At 49.8% G+C, this 19,487-nt stretch overlaps 1 protein-coding gene across 1 annotated transcript in view; it reads left to right on the top strand.

The window, feature by feature from the left end:
* Positions 1 to 19,487, top strand: part of HCN4 (hyperpolarization activated cyclic nucleotide gated potassium channel 4) — a 130,401-nt gene that overhangs the window by 38,389 nt on the left and 72,525 nt on the right. The gene's annotated exons all lie outside the window — the stretch shown is intronic.

Below are 19,487 nucleotides of genomic sequence, written 5' to 3'. Positions count from 1 at the left end.
AAGCAAGAGCCCTACTACCCCTGGGCCCTGTGCTGCTCCTGGGAGAATCATAGAATGGTTTGGGTTGGAAGGGACCCTAAAGACCATCTAGTTACACCCCCCTGCCATGGGCAAAGACACCTTCCACTAGCCCAGGTTGCTCAAGGCCTCATCCAACTTGGCCTTCAACACCTCTAAGGAGGGGGCATCCACAACCTCCCTGGGCAACCTGTTCCAGTGTCTCCCTACCCACACTCTCAAGAATTTCTTCCTCATCTCTGGTTTCAATCTTCCCTCTTCCAGCTCAAAGCCATTGCCCCTTGTCCTATTAGTACAAGCCCTTGTAAAACTGCAATATGCAGCCTGAGTTGTCAGGTGTAATGTGAATGTAGCCACAACCTTAAAGTCACTTGAAAATTATATTACTTTTTCTGTCTCCATGCTCTCCAAAGCGAAGAGAAAGCTCCCTGCAACTTTCTCCACATGTCAGAAGCATATTTTCAGGACAAGGAAGGCTGGTCAAGGCAATTTCATTCCCCTCCCCATACTTTCTCCTCTGCTTTGGAGCAGAGCCTGATGCAGAGCCTGATCTAATGCAGAGTGTGCTCCTGGGAATGTGAAGGGAAAGCAGTCATGCAGGTCATGGCTAGATTGCACCGAGCTGTCAGAACACTAATTCCTGGTAGAGCTGAGCTGTTTCCTCCTCCCGGCATCACAGGCTGGGAGGGAGAGCACTGGTGCATACTGTACCAATTCCAGGCTTCATCTTTTCTGGTGGTGTTGTTGGTGAATGCTTCCCTCAGCAGAGCAGAGCAGAGCAGAATGCTTTGCTGAAGTTTGGACTGACTTGTGCAAGGTGCTGCTTGGGTGACATGGCTGCAGCCTTGAAGAATTCACTGCTAGGGTAATTTGCTTCACAACACAGGAAAGCAAGAAGTGCATAAATAAAGCAAAATTGTCCTTCCCAGGTGTGACTCAGTGAATCAGAGACTGATAGAGCAATGAAATATCTCCAGATCTGTTGTCTTGTCCCTTGGTTGCATTGCTTCCTTGTCCTCTAACCCAAGAACACTCAGGAAAGGTGAGCTGGTGGCTTAGGCTGTTGTTAAAGTAGCTCCTTCAGACACAGTAGCGACAGCAGTGCAGAGCTCTGTGCTTGCTTCTCTCTCCGCCTTCACTTCCTTTTCATAGGGCTATTGAAGACGATTTAAGTGTATTTGCAGTTGATTGTACTGAATTTGTTTGAAAAAATACTGAAATGAGAGGAAATCAGCACCCTTCCTGTCTTGCTTCTCACAGTTTGTCTGCAGCCATTTCTAATTTCAGTCTCATCATACAGATTGGTGGGGGGCATTTTCCCATCCCTTTCTCTGTCTGGTCTGGGGGGTCAGCAGAGCCAGGCACCCTCTGGACCTCTTCCCCCCCCCCCCCCCACCAAGAGCAGACTCCCTGGAGTGATGCAGTGCTGCAAGTGGAAGGGACAGATGGTGTTGGATTGCAGTTTGAGACTGCAATGCAGACTCTGTTATGCATTGCAGAGCCCAACTGAGCAAACAGGATAGTCTTTTTTTCAAGTAGGGCTTGACCCAGGCAGCAGTTTCCAGAGAGAGTATGATCCTGGGGAAGGGAAGCAGAGAGAAGGGGTGCTCCCTTGTCATTGGTGCAGCACATGCCACAAAGCAGCAAGGAGAGAGGGAAGAGAAGTGCTGCTTCAGCTTTGCGTGGGAGCAAGTGGTTGTGCTCCTTGGAACCACATTGACAGTTCTTTCTTCCTCTGAAGTGCCATCTCTGAAAGTTCACAGTAACCTTTCCTCACTGCACAGATCAGCAGTGGTGATCTGGAGGTGTTAATTGCTGTAGCAGGGCTGGGCTGGATTTACTCTGGGTGTACACATGGGGCAAGTTGCTATACAGAGTTCAAGAAGGAGAAGGGCTGTGGGGAGAGAAGAGGTGCTGAAGACTTCTGTTCTTGGTTGCTTCCCTACATTATCCCACCCAATGTCTCATCTGCTAGGTGGCAACCTTCTCTCACAGGCTCTGTTGCTAGATAGGCTAATAAAAGCTTGTGAGCAGGGCACTCTAGTCCATTGGGGAAGAGTGTGTGTGCCAACTACAGGAGTATGCTTAGGGCAGGCTGAGGCACAGTTATAGGGGTGGGTGGAGGAGTCAGAGAGGGAGTGTGCTGCCTCGTGTCTGGGCAGAGCATCCCTGCTCACCTCTACAGCCTGTGCCAATTCAGGGCTGCCCAGGGAGGTGGTGGGGTCACCATCCCTGGAAGTATTTAAAAGATGTGTTGATGTGGTGCTTAGAGACAGCGTTTAGTGGTAGTGGCTTAGCAGTAGTGGTGGGGTTGTGAGCTCTAGGTGAGCAGTTGGATGTCATCATCTCAAAGGCCTCTTCTAACACAAACAATTCTATGACTCTACTGATCTTATGCAGTGACTTGATGGAGAGGTCACTAGTGGTGAGGCTCTCAGTCCTACATGAGGAGGAGAGGGGATCCAGTATGCACAGGGACCATGATCTACTTGCTGTACCTCCGAGATGGACCTTCATCTACTCTCTGTACCTCCTAGCTGGACATTACATCTGTGTGTTAGTGTGGCTCTGAGTGAGCACAGGGCTAAGTGGCCACTTCCTGAGCTCAGAGCCAGCCTCTCCATCCCTTCCCCTGCAATTGTCCATGCTCTGCATGAATTTATCACTCACCCTGCAGTGAGCAGAGCGCAGCCTTGGCCACGGCTGCAGTGCTGTAACCCAGCCAGCCACTCAGCAGTTCCAGATCAATGCTGGGCAGGAGTGTCTGGGCTCCAGAGCCAGTGCTATGAAGTGCCTGCACCATTCCAGCTTAACAGCAGACTGCTCTGACATCTTCCCCCAGATCTGAAACTAAGGGCTTTAGGGACTACAGCTGGGCAAACGACCTCAAGGGGAAAAAAAAATGAAGAAAAAAAAAAACCAATCTACTGCACTCCTGTTCACTGGAGTGTGAAAATAAACTTCATTCCAAATGTAGCAGTTTCATTTGCATTATCCATTTTGCATGAGTAGTCCAATGAATGAATTTACCAGTAGGGCAGAATATAAATAGAGTCCTTCTGAAGTGTCTGCCATATCTACCCTGCAGTAGGAAGCTCGATTGCAGTGTAGGAAGGCATACTTGCAGCTGGCTGGAGCCTAGATGGCCTGAATAACATGGTATCAACTTCACTGTCTGATAGAGCAGGTCCACAGGAGGGCCACAAAGATGATCAGAGGGTTGGACCACCTCTGCTATCTGGACAGGCTGAAAGAATTAATGCTGGGCTTGGAGAAGGCTCTGGGGAAACCTTAGAGCTGCATTGCAATATCTGAAGGGGACCTATAGGAAGGCTGTGGAAGGGCTGTTTAGAAGGGCCTGTGGTGATAGGACAATGTGCAATGGTTTGAAACCGGAGCAGGGGAGATTTAGGCTGGACATTAGGAGTAAGTTCTGCACAATGAGAGTGAGAGGAGTGCTTTGGCAGGGGAGTTGGACCCAATGATCTCTTGAGGTCCTTTCCAGCCTCTGATATACTTTGATACTCTGATACTGTGAAATACTGGAACAGGTTGCTCAGGGATGTGATTGAGGCCCCATTCCTGGGGGCATTCAAATTCAGACTTGATGTGGCCCTGAGCAGCCTGCTCTGGTTGGAGGTGTCCCTGCTGACTGCAGAGGGGTTGGACAAGATGACCTTCGAGGGTCCCTTCCAACTTGATGCAATCTGTGAATCTGTGTGTAGTTAGCAGAGGCACAGGAGGGCTGGCACAGTGCCTGGGGCTGTACTGCCAGGGTCAGAGCAAACATGGGTGCTCCAGCTCTCCAGGGGAGCTCTTGTTATCTCTGGCTTTGAACCACTCCAACAGCTCTTCAGGGAGTCTGGGCTGCTCAGTGGTTCTTGACCATGAGGTAAGCATGGAGACAGATGGTCACTCAAGGAGCAGAGAGCTAGGCCCTCACCCTATTGCCTCTGAAGAGAAGTGCAGGAAGCAGACTCTGAACATTAGCATCCTACAAACCTTAGGCCAAGGTCACCCAGCAGAAGCCATAAAAGCAGAATGATACCAGGTAACAAGTGAAGGAATGCAGCTAGACAAGAAAAAATCCTTCAGCTTTCAGAGTAAAAAAATGAGTGATTTTGGGTTTTTCTAAGACCAATTTGCTGAATTTTCCTTATTTTATTTTTTTTTCCCAGAGCATCTACCCCTGGCTTTGGTGCCAGGATGCAGTAACCTATATTTAAGCTCAAATTATTTTGACTTATGAACCAAGAACATTTACTGGGACAACAGTAAAATCCTTCTGCTATTAAATTGGTCTCCAAACAGCACATAGCCCAAGATAACCAAAAGAGTTTGATTTCAGAAGCCATGTGGAGGATTATGCTGGGAAGGAAAGGAACTGAGTGATAGTTCTGATCCTAGTGACAAGATGATCCTGAGAAGAGTTTTGCACATTTCTTTTCATAAAAAATAAAGAAAATAATTACAGTTTCCAATTTTTGCAGCTGAAACCAGAAGAAAAAGGACAATTTGGTGATTTTCAAACTATTGGGTCAATGAGAACTCCCAAATTTCCCTCAACTGATGTCCTCGGAGTTGCCATCTTACAGAGAACTTAGAATGGAGGGAATACATCTTCTCAGGTCTGCAGCTGGGCATAGATTACATCATCTGAAAGATGACATCACTCTTAAGAAGACTCAGAGATACTCAGAAAATTGATTCAAAGACTAGGGAACCTTGGGAAGGACTAGGAGAGAGCTTCCAAAGACTAAAGGAGCCTTGGGAAGGACTAGGAGAGAGCTTCCAAAGACTAAAGGAGCCTTGGGAAGGACTAGGAGAGAGCTTCCAAAGTCTAGAGGAGCCTTGGGAAGGACTAGGAGAGAGCCTCCAAAGACTATTAGAATGTGGCTCCCAACTGGTTTTCATTCTGATTTGAACAGCTGATTCCCTTAGTTTCTTCTGACCTGTTTGCAGCCTGCCTTAAATACCATGGCTGGTGGCCTGGGGGATGTCACTGTAGGCCAAACCCATAACTGGATCCTGAGGGGGGACTAACTGGGCAGGATGGCTGTTCTCAAGCAGCGCAGCAGGGTCCCATTCCATAAGCAGTTCAGAATAGCTCAGCAGGTTTTTTTTGTTTTTAATCGATAGGAGCTGCAATTCTGTCATGGTAAATTGCAAGGCAGCCCTCTGAGAGTAACTCATTAAAACCTCTGGCCACCCTTGAGTAAAATCAGACTTGACAAACACCGGTGGTGTGGGAGGGAGGGGTGGGGGGATAGGCTGGCTTGCTTTCCCAAATTTGCATTACCTCATTTCTGAAGGCAGCATGATCAAGTATTTGTCTTTAGTGTCATGAAGCACAAATCCAGGCTGGGTGAAGAGGAGAAGGGCTTGGGGGTGTCAGTTGATGACAAACTCCCCAGGAGACAGCAATGGACGCTAGCAGCCCAGCAGGCAGCTGTGTGCTGAGCTGCATCTAAAGCAGGGAGGGCAGCAGCACAGGGAGGGGATTCTGCCCCTCTGCTCTGCTCTGCTGAGGCTCCACCTGCAGCACTGCTTCCAGTTCTGGTGCCCCCAGCACAAGAAGGAGCTGGAGCTGTTGAAGTGAGTCCAGAAGAGGGCCACAAAGATGATCAGAGGGCTGGAGAACCTCCCATATGAGGACTTATGAGGACAAGGTGAGAGCTGGAGCTGTTCAGCCTGGAGAAGAGAAGGCTCTAGGGAGACCTTAGAGCAGCCTTTCAGTACATGAAGGGAGGTACAGGAGAGCTGGGGAGGGACTTTAGACAAAGGCCTGGTGACAGGATGAGGGACAATGGCTTTGAGCTGGAAGAGGGGAGATTGAGACTGGAGATAAGGAAGAAATTCTTTCCAGTGAGAATGGGGATACAGTGGGACAGGTTGCCCAGGGAGGTTATGGATGCCCCCTCCCTGGAGGTGTTCAAGGCCAAGTTGGATGAGGCCTTGGGCAACCTGGGCTAGTGTGAGGTCTCCCTGCCTATGGCAGGGGGGTTGGGACTGGATGATCTTTGAGGTCCCTTCTAACCTAAAGCATTCTATGGTTCTATGAATTACAGCAGCTTAATAAAACCATCATGCAAGTTTCAATAATTTTCATTCTCACTGCACAAAGCAGCCCAATCCTGGCTGGACTGCAGTCTTGGTGGCATGACAGAGCAGGGTTGTTGGAGATTTTTCCACAGCCTTTTCCACTGAACTGTTTTCACTTGTGCTGTGCACTGTACAACATCCTTGTGGAGGGAGGACAGGCAACAGAAGGAAACAGATGTTCTCTGGAGACATTCAAAACCTGCCTGGATGTGTTCCTGTGTGACCTTCTGTAGGTGAACCTGCCTTGGCAGGGGGAATGGACTCAAAAGATCTCCAGAGGTCCCTGCTAACCCCTACCATCCTGGGACTCTGTGATTTTCCACAGACACGCTGCTTAGCCTCACTCACCCATGGTAGCTCATGATCCAGCCTTTGCTCTCTGCCATCTTATCTTGCAGGAGAAAAAAACCTCAAAGTGTTTTTTTTTTGGTAGAGTTTGTCTTCAGTAGGAGGTTCTACTGCTGTAGTGCATCTATAGCTTCCCACCTGGGCAGTGGGAACACAGTTTCAAAGAGAGCAGCATAAAAAAGGGTTCTCCTGGATTGTAAGAGCCAGGCAAATATTTGAATAGCTGCGCAGCTCCAGAGGTTGCCATAAAAAGGAAAAAGCTTTCTTTTTTTTTTTTCTTTTTTTTTTTTATTGCAGTCACCTTCTGGCAGTGCTTAATGTGTCTTCTGTCAACAGGATGGTATGATAGGGGGAATGGATGGTTCAGGAGGTTGGGATTAGGACACAGAGCCATTTGTCTGTAGGTCAGTAGTTCAGATCCAGCTTGTAGCTAGTAAAAGTCATTTGCTGTCTCATGGATGTTTTTTTTTCCTCTGATCTCTTCTTAGCAGATGGGTGCCTGTGTGACAAAATCATCCTGGGGGGTGGCCCAGGAAAGTCTCAGGCTCCCAGTAGAAGCAGCAGCAGCAGCAGCAGCAGCAATGGGGTTAAATTCCACCCCCCCACACACATCTGAAATCCCCACTGACCAGGATGTAAGCCTGTTAAGCAGAGGCTCTTGCCTGTGCCCAGCCCCTGCTTCTGTGTCACCAGGGCCATCAGGCTGGGGTTGTCTGCTGGGGTGGAATGATAAAGGTTTTCCAAAGAGCTAGGCTGATCTCCTAATGATCTCTAATCACTGTGAGAGCTGGTTGCTGCTCCAGCCTTTCATTTTCCTATTCCCTCAGACTCCTAGCCTCCTCCTTACTGTGTCTTCCTTGGACACTGGGGTGGGTTTGCCTTTCCCTCTGTTCTCTGCCAGCACCAGCTGCCCACAGCTCAACGCCCAACTCTTGCCAGCTGCTTGTCACTGCTCTTCAGGCCATTGTTTTTGGAGGGGGGGTTCTGGCAGGCTTTGTCAGTGCTGTTGTGTTACAATAGCAGAGTTCTCAGAGAAGTACCAGAGTCTGGCATGAGGATTCCTCCTGCAACCTGTGTCATTGCCAACAGCATCCTGGCCTGGGTCAGCAATAGTGTGGCCAGCAGGAGTAGGGTGGAGATTGTCCCCCTGTGCTAAGCACTGGTGAGGCTACACCTGAGTACTGTACTGAGTTCAGAGGCCCTCACTCCAAGAAGGACATTGAGGTGCTGGAGTGTGTCCAGAGAAGGACAACAAAGCTGGTAAAGGGTCTGGAGAACCGGGCTGGTGAGGAGCAGGGGAGGGAACTGAGGCTGAGGGGTAACCTCATTGCTCTCTACAGCTCCCTGAAAGGAGCTAGGTGGGAGTGGGTCTATACTCCCTAGTATCAGGTGATAGAATGAGAGGAAATGGCCTGAAATTGCATCAGGGGAGGGTTAGGCTGGAGATTAGAAAAATTCCTTTCCTGTAAGAGTGGTCAGGGATTGGAACAGGCTGCCCAGGGAGGTGGTGGAGTCACTGCTCCTGGAGGTGTTCAAGAAACGTGTTGGGGACATGGTTTAATGGCCATGGTGGTGTTAGGTTGATGGTTGGATTTGATGATCTTGGGGATCTTTTCCTACCAAAACAAGTCTATGGTTCTGTGATTTGCTAAGATTTAATACCAGGGAGACTGCTCAGCTGTAGCCATGGGGGGACTCTGGGCCCTCAGCATACTGTCACAGCCTGCCCAGGATTGCTGTCAGATAGGTGACATATCAGATGCTGGGTGCTGAGACTGGCTTGCAATGGTCCGAGGGGGCTTGACAGCCCTGTACTCTTACTGCAGATCTTCAGGAAATCTTCTGGGAGCCTTCAGAAAAACCCTGTGAGCTCAGGAACCAGCAAGGGCAGTGCCCTGTTCCCTTAGATGTGGGGAACACAGACTCAGCCCTCACTAGAGCCCCATAGAAGAAGCACAGTGAAGGCCAGCCTGGAAGGGCTGTGCCCTCTGTGGAGCTGGAATGGAGCACCCATGGAATGGAGCTGGAATGGTTCCCCAACCAACCCTCAGGTGCTCTGCACAGCTTAGTGTCAACACATCGTATGTGGCCATGGCACTTGGGGACATGGTTTAATGGCCATGGTGGTCCCAGGTTGGTGGTTAGACTCGATGGTCTTGGAGGTGTTTTCCATCCAGAAGAGCTGTGTGTCGGTGTGAGCTGAAATTCCACCCCCCCCCCCCTGACAATAACCAGGCTAGCCCAGTCTGGAAGCAAAGGAAAAGCTGTATTTACAAGCAAAGTCTAAAATCTACAATGAAATGCAATGAATCTGTACAAATATACAAAATTCACAACATTCACAAATATATACAATCAACAGAAAAGCACAACCGATCTCCCTTTGCTTCCCCCCAAGGGACCCTCCCAAAGGGGCCTCTCTCTCTCTCAGGAGCTTCCCCCCAGGCCCCCCTGGACAGAGAAGCACAGTTAGTTAAGCAGAAAGTTGTTAACTTAGCTGCCAAGGTCAGTGTGTTATCTTCAGCCAGAAGAGAAGAAGAAACAGCAGCCAGACAGCCCAGCAACTGCCCCCACTGCCGAACGCAGAATGTGCAGAGTGCCTACTTTGTTTTGGGTAGTTCTTAAACATTTCTATCTATCCAATGGAAGTGTTTAGAACAATCAGTATTTTGCTTTCTTACACCCAATAGTGACTTATTTACATTCTTTCACTTTCTCTGTTCTGAACTTTGCAAGGAAAAATTAAAAAGACAGTTTCAAACCATCACAAGCTGTCTGATCACATGGGGTGTATGTGGGATGTGAATGCACACAGTGCTGATGTCAGGGACAGCCAGTGCAGCCTTTGAAGCCATCCAGAGGGAGATTCCTGTCACCAGTTGGGTTGCTGCTCCAATACCAAAGCTACTTCTGTCTTTCAGCAGCTTGGGAATCGTGTTCTGCCAGTCTCACCCTATACTTTAAGACCAGTGTCTAAGGCACATTAGCCCTGGCAAATGGCAGTGAATGAATTGCAGCTCTGGTTGAAGCTTCTTGCAGGAAATCACTTTGAATTGCATTCATATCAAGTGCAAAACTGCAATGAGGTAGCTGAAGAGAGCAGCATTTACTCACCTTGCTGTTCATGTTTAGCAAGACAGGATTGGAGAGGAACATGCCAAATCACTAAGCTGTGTGAATGAAGCAGGAGCTTAGCCCAAACAGGACCATGGGGAAAAAATACAGTAAAGTTGAGAGAACCCCAAGAGAGATTCTCCTCCCCTCTACTCTGCCCTGGTGAGGCTGCATCTGGAATATTGTGTCCAGTTCTGGGCCCCTCAGTTCAGGAAGGACCTCAGGGAACTGCTTGAAAGAGTCCAGCACAGAGCTACAAAGATGATGAGGGGAGTGGAACATCTTCCTTAGGAGGAGAGAATGAGGGAGCTGAGGGCTCTGTAGCTTGGAGAGGAGGAGCCTGAGAGGTGACCTCATTGCTGGTGACAAAGATGTGCAGGGAGAGTGCCCAGAGGCTGGAGCCAGGCTCTGCTGGGTGCTGCCCAATGACAGCACAAGGGACAATGGGGGAAGTTGAGGCATAGGAAGTTCAATGGAAACATGAGGGAAAAATCTTTTCCCTGTGAGGGTGACAGAACACTGGAACAGGCTGCCGAGGGGGGTTGTGGAGTCTCCCTCTCTGGAGATATTCAAGACTCGCTTGGATGTGTTCCTGTGTGACCTGGGATAGGGGATCCTGTTCTTGGCAGGGGTTTGGACTGGATGAGCTTTCGAGGTCCCTTCTACCCCCTAACATTCTGTGATTCTGTGATAATTAGGGGATAAAGAAAGGGGTATTTGGGAGTGTAAGAAGGAGCACAGCAATTAGAAGTTTCATTTTGTCAAGAGATGTTGAAGTCAGTTGCCTCATGTCCCCAGCAGAGTGTCCTGCTGTGCTCTGAGCCAGTCATTGGGCAAGGGGAGCTGCCAGCTGGGGACCTGAAGAGCTGCTCCTGGTGGAGGTGGGGTAGAAGGGAGAGCAGATCCCTGCCAGCAAGAAGAGAAAATACTCCAGTCACAGCCATAATTAAGGGATTAGATTCAGGAAAAGGATCTGAACAGCTCTTTGGATACGTGTGTGGTTTCTTCTGCCTGGTTTGCTTTGCTCATTTCCTCCCTTCAGAGCTGGTGTAGGTACTTCGAGGCACCACCGTACACCAGAGGATCCAGAGCAGTGGGCACTTACCCAGGCCATTTTATTCAAGTGGCTAGAGCTGGTGGAGAGAACAACTAGTTACCAACACACCTCTGTAGGCACTACACCTTGTGCAGGTTATTGTGTTGTGAAGGTCAAAGCAGCTGCTTCAGCCTGAGCTCTGACTCCTTCTCCCTGACAAAGCTCAGTAGGGTGCAGAGCAGTGCTCAGACCTCAGGCTGTAGCACCAGTGCTAGATAATGCTATGAGCTGAAGAATTCATTGTGTTGCCATGCAAACAAGGTAGCTGAAGGCAAGCTCTTGCCTTTCAAAGGTGCTGTGCACTAAATGGGGACAGGGCAATGTCAGCCATGCAGAAAGGCCAGGACCCATCCTGCCACTGGGCTGCACAAAGGCTGAGCTGGCTGGGAGGGCCTGATCCTGGCCAGGCTGACTGGGGAAAACAGGAACACACTTCACAGGGCAGCCAAACCTGAGGCCAAGCTTTGGCTCTGAGCAGTTTTCACTTTCACTCTAGAGAAAAAATTGCCAACCACAATGCAAGACTGCAACACACTGGTGTGGGGGAGCTGGAAGGCCTCAGCCCCCAGAACACCTTTGGTTTTCATCCTCTTTTCTTCTTGCCAGAAATCTGCTATTGTAATGCAAAGCAGCCTTCCTTTCCCCACCGGTTTGAGGTGAAATGAAGAAGTCTTTGTGGGGAAGGACAAGCCTCTCTCCTGAGCCAGGCACAGAGAGGTGCAAAGGTTTAATGGGCAAGAGCCTTATTGATGAAGTTATTTTGTGAGCACCGCTGTGAGAAGAGCTGTTTGGAAGACAGTTTCAGGACATGCAATTATCCAGTTTGCCAGCTTAATGCATTCAACTTAACCTCATTTTTTATGAAGCAGGAATCAATGTGGTAACTTTTTCAGAGCTGAGAGCTGACATTCTAGGCTTGCTTCTCTCACAAGGCTGCATATTTTTAAGCTTCCTCTTCAACTTGAACTCCTCCCTCTCCCAGTTTTGCTGGAACAGGAATACCCCAAGGGCTAGAGGAAAGGGTGAGACAATTCCCACATTTGCATGAGAATTGGAAATGTTATGGAAATCTCTTTGCAATGCGTAGCAGAATTTTCTTCATTGCCTTCTTGGAAAAGGACTTGGAAGTACATCTTTGATTTCAGTACAAGAACCTGTGAATTCATTTCATTCAGGGGAGGATTCTGAAGTGTCGTTGATGGTTCTCATCTTCACCCTCCTTTCTCATTTCCAGGAACATGTGTCCCCTGTTCTCTCCTCTTCCAGTGTCTGCCACCTTCTCTTCTCCCACATGGTTGGGGATATTTTGGTAACTCTTCTTCCCTTGTGCCTTCTCCTCTTCCCAAGCAAGAAGTCCTGCAGCTGCCGGAGCTGTGAGCTGGATAATGCCTCTCCAGAGAGTTCCCTAACAGAAGTGTGCCTTGCAAGGTCCTACACCTGGGTCAGGGCAATCTCAAGCACAAATCCAGGCTGGGTGAAGAGTGGCTCAACAACAGCCTTGAGGAGAAGGCCTTGGGGATGTCAGATGGTGACAAACTCCCCAGGAGCCAGCAATGGCCTCTGGCAGCCCAGCAGGCAGCTGTGTGCTGAGCTGCATCTGAAGCAGGGAGAGCAGCAGCACAGGGAGGGGATTCTGCCCCTCTGCTCTGCTCTGCTGAGGCTCCACCTGCAGCACTGCCTCCAGTTCTGGTGTCCCCAGCACAAGAAGGACATGGAGCTGTTGGAGTGAGTCCAGAGGAAGGCCACAAAGATGATCAGAGGGCTGGAGAACCTCCCTTGTGGGTTAGGCTGACACAGTTGGGCCTGTTCAGCCTGGAGAGGAGAAGGTTCCAGGGATACCTTAGAACAGCCTTTCAGTATCTGAGGCAGGGAGCTGGGAAAGGACTTTGACAAGGGCTTGGAGTGACAGGATGAGGGGCAATAGATGGAAGCTGGAAGAGGGGAAATTGAGACTGGGTATGAGGAAGAAATTCTTTCCAGTGTGGGTGGTGAGACACTGGAACAAGTTGCCCAGGGAGGCTGTGGATGCCTCCTCCCTGCAGGTGTTGAAGGCCAAGTTGGATGAGGCCTTGAGGAACCTGGGCTGGTGGGAGGTGTCCCTGCCCATGGCAGGAGAGTTGGACTAGATGGTCTTTAAGGTCCATTCCAACCCATCCCATGATTCTATGATGCCATTGAAGACAGCAGGGTAACTGCCCTCTTTTTCATTATCATGCCTCCTTTCCAACCCATGGCGCATCCTGAAGTGGGTTGCACCACACAAGCAGGATTCCAATCTAGTAACACATGCAACATCTTGCAGACTAAAGATGAAACTTGACAACAAAAATCTTCAGCCCAGGCTTTCTGTGCTTCCACCTTCCCCACTGTCGTTCTCATCTAGTCAAGGAAGTGAAAGTGCCTTACTTTTTTGATGCTTTCAGGAAAACATGTCTTATGCCTCTTCCCCTCCCCCTGAGCAGCTCCTTGGCACTGGGTGTTTTTAGCACAGAGGAACATTTCACTCAGGCCCCTTGCTGCAGGCTTTTCTTGCTGGATGGGTGGCACAATGATCCAAGAGAGCAGAGCAGCCCCAAGTCCCCCCAAGGCTCCCCGAGCAGGTCCCAGCTTGTGACTCAGCAGCACAGCCGTGGGATGCACTGCAGCAGCGCAGGGACTGCTGGTGGCAGCCAGCCACACGCTGTGCAGTGCTGAGCTGGGTCAGCTGCTGTCCTCTCTGCTGTGAGGACAGGATGAGAGCATTGGGGTTGTTCAGCCTGGAGAAGAGAAGGCTCCACAGAGACCTTCTGGTAGCCTTTCAGAACTTAAAGGGGCCGATCAGAAAGCTGGGGACAGACTTAAGAGCAGAGTATGTTGTGACAAGACCAAGGGTGATGGTTTGAACTAAAAGAGGGAGATTCAGACTGGGGAGAAGGAAGAAATTGTTTACACTGGGGGTGGTGAGACCCTGTCCCAGGTTGCCCAGAGAGGTGGTAGATGCCCCATTGCAGGTCAGGTTGGTTGGGGCTCTGAGCAGCCTGCTGTAGTTGCAGATGTCCCTGCTGACTGCAGTGGGAGTGGACTAGAGGACTTTGAAAGGTCCCTTGCAACTCAAACCAGTCTGTGATTCTTTGATCCTGTGAGACTGGACCATGCAGCACTTCTCAGTTCTCACCTCGGTGGTTCTCTACATAATCCATTTGGTCAAGGGCAGAAGACAAAGGTGTTTGTGTGCATACACAGGGTGGGGTGAGGACTGTGGACTTGGCTTTTTAACCTACAGAGAAGACTCTTTTCCCTGACAGTGTAAAATGGGAGTGGTGGCCCTGTGTGCCTTGGCAGGTGGCTCTCTGCTGAACTGCTGATGGTTTTACCTTTGCCATTTGCTCATCCAGCATTTATGAGGGAGAAGCCAGAAATCAGGGAAGGTCTGATCATGGGAAATGTTCTGCCTTTTGTGACAGCTGGAAAAAGAAAGTGAGAGATGTGATCTGAAAACAGGAAGATCAGAATTCTTCTGCCTTCTTTCTGGGCTTAGGCTGAGCCACGTGCCCATGCTCCCACAATGTTCCTTTCCATGAAGCAAAGATAATAGAGTGGTCATCTCACAGATCTTAAACAGTGGCAGTTCATTCATGCTTCTGAGATGCCACTAGGCCTGGGATCTGCTCTGATATAGCCTCAGAGCAATCACACTCAACTCTGACACAAACACACACGTGTCTGCCATGTACCCTTTGGCAGGTGCTCCCCCAGGGCCTAGAGCCCTAACGCCATGTGGGACAGACAGATCTTGAGCTTAGCACAGCCTGCTGGTTCATGTAGCCTTTCATTGCACTGTGAGGTACCTGCTATCCTATCCCTAGACCTACTGACTTGGGGTCATCAAGGTGGATAAGCACAGCAGAGGATGATGCCATGGATACTCTGTATCTTTGATCCCTGAGGGTCAGGAGAAAAGGAGAAATATAGGGATTATCTTTCTCAGGTGTGGAGTTCAGAGAAGGGCAACAAAGCTGGTGAAGGGTTTGGAGAACAGGTCTGCTACAGTGGCTGAGGGAACTGGGATTGTTTAGCCTGGAGAGAAGGAGGCTGAGGGGAGACTTCCTTGCTCTCTGCAACTCCCTGAAAGGAGGTTGGAGCCAGGTGGATGTTGATCTCTTCTCCCTAGTATTAAGTAATAAGAGAAGAGGAAATGGCCTCAAGTTGCACCAGGAGAGGTTTAGGTTGGAGATTAGAAAAAACTTCTTCATTGAAATGGTTCTCAAACAGGATCCCCAAGGAGGTGATTTCATCCCCATCCATAGAGGTGTTTCAAAGCTGCAGAGATGTGGTGCTGAGGGACATGGTTTAGCACCAAGCTTGGTAGACTTAGGGAGTGGTTAGACTGGATGATCTTAAAGGGCTTTTCCAACCAAAACAATTCTGGGTTCTGTGATGTTCTCTGTAGTGTATAAATCAATTTGAACATAGAAGGTTTCACCTCAACAGGAGGAGAAACTTCTTTACAGTGAGGGTGCTGGAGCAATTCAGGTTTGGCTCCACTGTCGTGTGGTGGAGCTTGTGGAAGGTGAACTTTGGGAGAAGTTCTCTCTGTGCTGGCAGTGACAAGCAATCAAACAGGCAGCAGCAGTGCTTCCTTGTAAACACTGGGAAGAAACTGTGTGGATAATGTGCCTTAAAGCAGCTACCAGGCCTGCACTCCCTCAAGTCCCTGGAGGGGGTGGAGAGCAGTTAAGAAGCACCAGCTGTGTTTGTTGATTTTGAGTTTTGGTTTTTGTTGGGTTTGGTGGTTTTTTCACTCATTTATATGTATTTGTTTTTAACCCAGAAAACTGCTGGGTGTTAATTCCTCTTGATTTGTTGTGTCTCAGTGCAGCCCAGTTTGGAGAAGCCATCCCACAAATAGGGTTGATTAGATTCCTCTCCAGTGTGTATCACCCAAACATCCACTCTGTCCCAGCAATGTGCCTGGCTTTTCTGATGCTACAAAGAATCAAACTAAAATTGTGGAGTTCATCAGGTGCAGCCAAAGACCAGAGACTTCATAGAATACAGTCATAGAGTGATGGAATTGCCTCAGTTGGATAAGCCCTCTGAGATCAGTCAGTCCTAAAATCACCATGGCCATTAAACCATATCCCCAAGTGCCATGGCCACACTTTTCTTGAATACCTCCAGGAGCAGTGACTCCACCACCTCCCTGGGCATCCTGTTCCAATCCCTGACCACTCCTGCAACAAAGACATTTTTCTTAATGTCCAACCTAACCCTCCCCTGGCACAATTTCAGGCCATTTCCTCTTGTTCTATCACCTGATACTAGGGAGAAGAGAGTGACCCCCACCTCACTCCAACCTCTTTCCAGGGAGCTGTAGAGAGCAATGAGGTCTCCCCTCAGCCTCCTCTTCTCCATGCTAAACACCCCCAGCTCCCTCAGCTGCTCCTCACCAGCCCTGTTCTCCAGACCCTTCCCCAGCTTCATTGCCCTTCTCTGAACATGCTCCAGCAACGCTTTCCTGTAGTGAGTGGCCCAAAACCGAACACACTATTTGAAGTGCAATCAGGGCTTGTCAGGACCCAGCAGTGATCACCAAAGAAAGGTCCTAGAGAAATAAACAGCTCTCAATCATTCTCTTCATCAGCACCACCCAAAACCAGTCCTACCTGCTGGGTCCAGCTTGAATTGGTTTATGCAGGTAGGGCAGATGAGAAGTGTCCATGTGTCTATGTCATTGAGAAAGCTCTTTCCTTTCAGTGCTACAAGGATGCAACATTGCTCTGCATTCCCCACACTTCTAACTCTTCCTTGGAAAATGCAAGCAGCCCTTGGTTTGGCTGGCAGAACCCAACCATGGCCTATCTCTGCCCTTCTGTGCCACAGGGATATCTGAAGAGAGAGACCATCTGGAGAAGGCCAAGCCAACTGCACCCCTCCCAGGGAATCCCCAGGGGCTGCAATATTCCCACAGCTGGAGTGGGCTGTTCTGCTGGTGGGTCTGTGTAGCTGTGATGTAATGCCCTGATGGACTTTGGGAACCACATGAGCCAGCACTTCTTCATGCTCCCTGTGTCTCCCTATACCTCATCCCTGCCCTGTGCTAGAGCATCCATGGGGATGCAAAACGGTGCAACCAATGCATGAGGAGTTTCTGCCTATTTCCTATTACTTTGTCATGCACAGGAAAGGGCTGGTACAGGGAGGGAAGAATCTGTGTGATTCATCTTGGCTCTGCCTCCTCCAGCAGACTCTTCCTGCTCCCCACAGGCCTGGCCCTGTTCCTCAGCACTCTGAGCACCCCTTCTGAGGTCTCTGCCCTGGCAGCATGCACAGACATCCTACTGACAGCCTTTTTCAGCTGATAAATCACCTCATGCCTGTAGGTATGAGGAAGGGCAGGTATGAACCTTTCCCTTTAGCTTTCTTCCCTCCAGACTTGAAAGCCATGTTTGGATTTTGTCTTGAGCCTGAGGCAGAGCCAGTCCAGCTCTGCAGTGTGAAACAAACAGGGAAGAAAGTTGGCAGGGCATGAGGAAAGCTGAACAGCCAGGGCTTCTGTGAAATGAGAAAGTAGAAATGAGAGATGGGGAAGGCCAACCCTAGTCTCTTCTGGCACAGAGCTGTCTGATTGCTCTTCAAGGGCTGTTGTCAGGTAAGTTTTAAATGAGTCAGTTAGCAACACCTTGTCACTTCATCTTGCAGTGTGGTCTGGTGGGCTGTGAAAGGGATTGATTACTTTCCAAGGCAGCAGATTGCCATGCTTGGCCAGGGACTGACTGTGCTTTAGCCCAAGTTGGCCAGAGAATGGAGAGCTGATCTTTGCTGTTGCCAGAGGGAAGACATTGGCTCCTCCAGCATGGAAGGCAACAGGAGAGGTCTCTCTCATACCCAGTTGAGGGAGAGAGGTCAGCATGCAGCAGTGAGCAGACTGCAGCTCCGTCCTGCTTCACTGCCTTAAACAGTGCATCCCATAAGTGCATATGGGTAGAGTGCAGCTGCACTTCAGGAGAACTTGAGGGATCCTTCCTGAAGCTTTTGTCATGACCCAGGGCAGTTACATTGCTGAAGATGAGATACAAGCACATGATGAGGATGATGCTTCTCATCTATAGATTTTTTTGCCCTTTCCCTTGCTCTTTTCAAGGTCATTTTAGCATCTGACAAGGAAGAAAGAACACAGCCCACTTTAGAAAGGTGGGAAAAAAACCCTTCCATTTCAATCCTGACTTGCTGGGAATGCTGGCAATGAGGTCTGGAGCCAGGCTGGAACATGTTCCTCTGGCCTTTACCCTCTCCCTCCTCCCCACTTCCTGAGCTACAGCATGTCACAAGCTCCTACAGGAGATGGTTCCTTTAAAAGGAGCCTTATCGCAAAGCACTCTCCCCTTATCTACAGCCTTCAGATGTGGACATGCTGCACAGAGTGCTGACTGGGGACCTGCAGCAGCTGGCAGCAGCTTTCCATCTGCTGCTGAAAAGAGGAAGTTCTCTGGACCTCTCTCCCACGCTGTCTGCAGCAGTGCCCCTGCTCCATCAGCCATGCGGGGCCATGGCAGGGGCATCCCTCCTCCTTCTAAACATCCACCAGCACTGCAGAAAAATGCATCCCCATCTCTGCTGACCTTGCTCTGCTCTGCCTATCAACAGTACCATGAGGGGAGACTTTAGCTGTCAGAGCAGGAGCATACCCCCAGCGAACACCCATAGTGGGATTTGCTTAGCCCCTCTGGAGCCTTCATCTTCCCTGCTCCATGTTTGTATTCCAGCAAAGCTACAGCCCTGGGCTGCAAGAGCAGCACAGCAAGCTCCCAAGGGGGGAAGCTTTGTGCTGCTCTGCCATCCCCTGACAAACATTGTCCCCCAGCCTGAGTGACTGCTGGCTGCAGGACGTGCTGTTCGTTTCAGCTTTTCCTTCCAACCTCTACAGCCTCTGGCCAGCAGCAGAAGGCAGAGGGGCAGCAGCCACAGAAGTCAGCGTTTGACCCTGATCAGCTAATGGGGGTGAGGGAAGGGAGAGGAGCCAGTGCCACAATCAGCTGTTTGAGTGAAGCTCTGTCTGCTGTGATTAGCTAGCAATCTTGCTGGCCATTTGGAGAAGTTGCCTGCATGTGTTCCCTCCTTTCTGAGGGGGGGATGTGAGCTGTAGAACACCTCCACAAAACTTCTCCTTCTCAGAGAGGCTGTCTTCTCTAGAGACTTTCAAGACCTGTCTGGATGTGTTCCTGTGTGGCCTGCCCTAGGTGATCCTACTTTGGCAGGGGACTTGGACTCCCTTCTGACCCCTACCATTCTATGATTCTGTGATTCCATGATTCTATGATTCAGTGGTTTGGAACTGGGGAGAAACTATTCTGTGGAGAGATCTTTCAAACAGAACAGTGGGGAGAGGATATTTCCACAGTGATTGAAGTGGAAAGACCAAGCTCAAAGGGACAGAGCTTATTTTGCTCCAGACAAGGCATTTCCTCAGTGTGAGGGCTGGGCATCAGTACCCCACACAGTGGCTTCTTGTTCCCATCACCTGCTGGCAGATGGTCCAGAGCTTGCCCTGTCTGACAGCCTACAATCAGCTCCTTCAGTCTGAGGCTGGCAGTTCAGTGCACGGTGGGCTGCCTTCTGGGGCCAGGAAGGTGGGAAGGTTGCACTGATGTGCCAGCTTAATTGACAACTGGCACCAAGAAAGGAATGTGCTGATGGATAGGAGGCAGCTGCCAGCTCCAGATGCCAGCACTGGCATCGGGAAAGTGGCAGGAGAAAGGGCCAGAAGCAAGGCAGGGTAGCAGTGGGGAAAGGAGCCTGGGACATAGCTGTGTGAGGAGGGTTAGTGCCT

This window comes from Indicator indicator, chromosome 16 (genome assembly GCF_027791375.1).
Source record: "Indicator indicator isolate 239-I01 chromosome 16, UM_Iind_1.1, whole genome shotgun sequence".
Lineage (NCBI taxonomy): Eukaryota > Metazoa > Chordata > Aves > Piciformes > Indicatoridae > Indicator > Indicator indicator.
The sequence above is the reverse complement of the archived record's forward strand: the minus strand, read 5'-3'. Positions and strand labels throughout refer to the sequence as shown.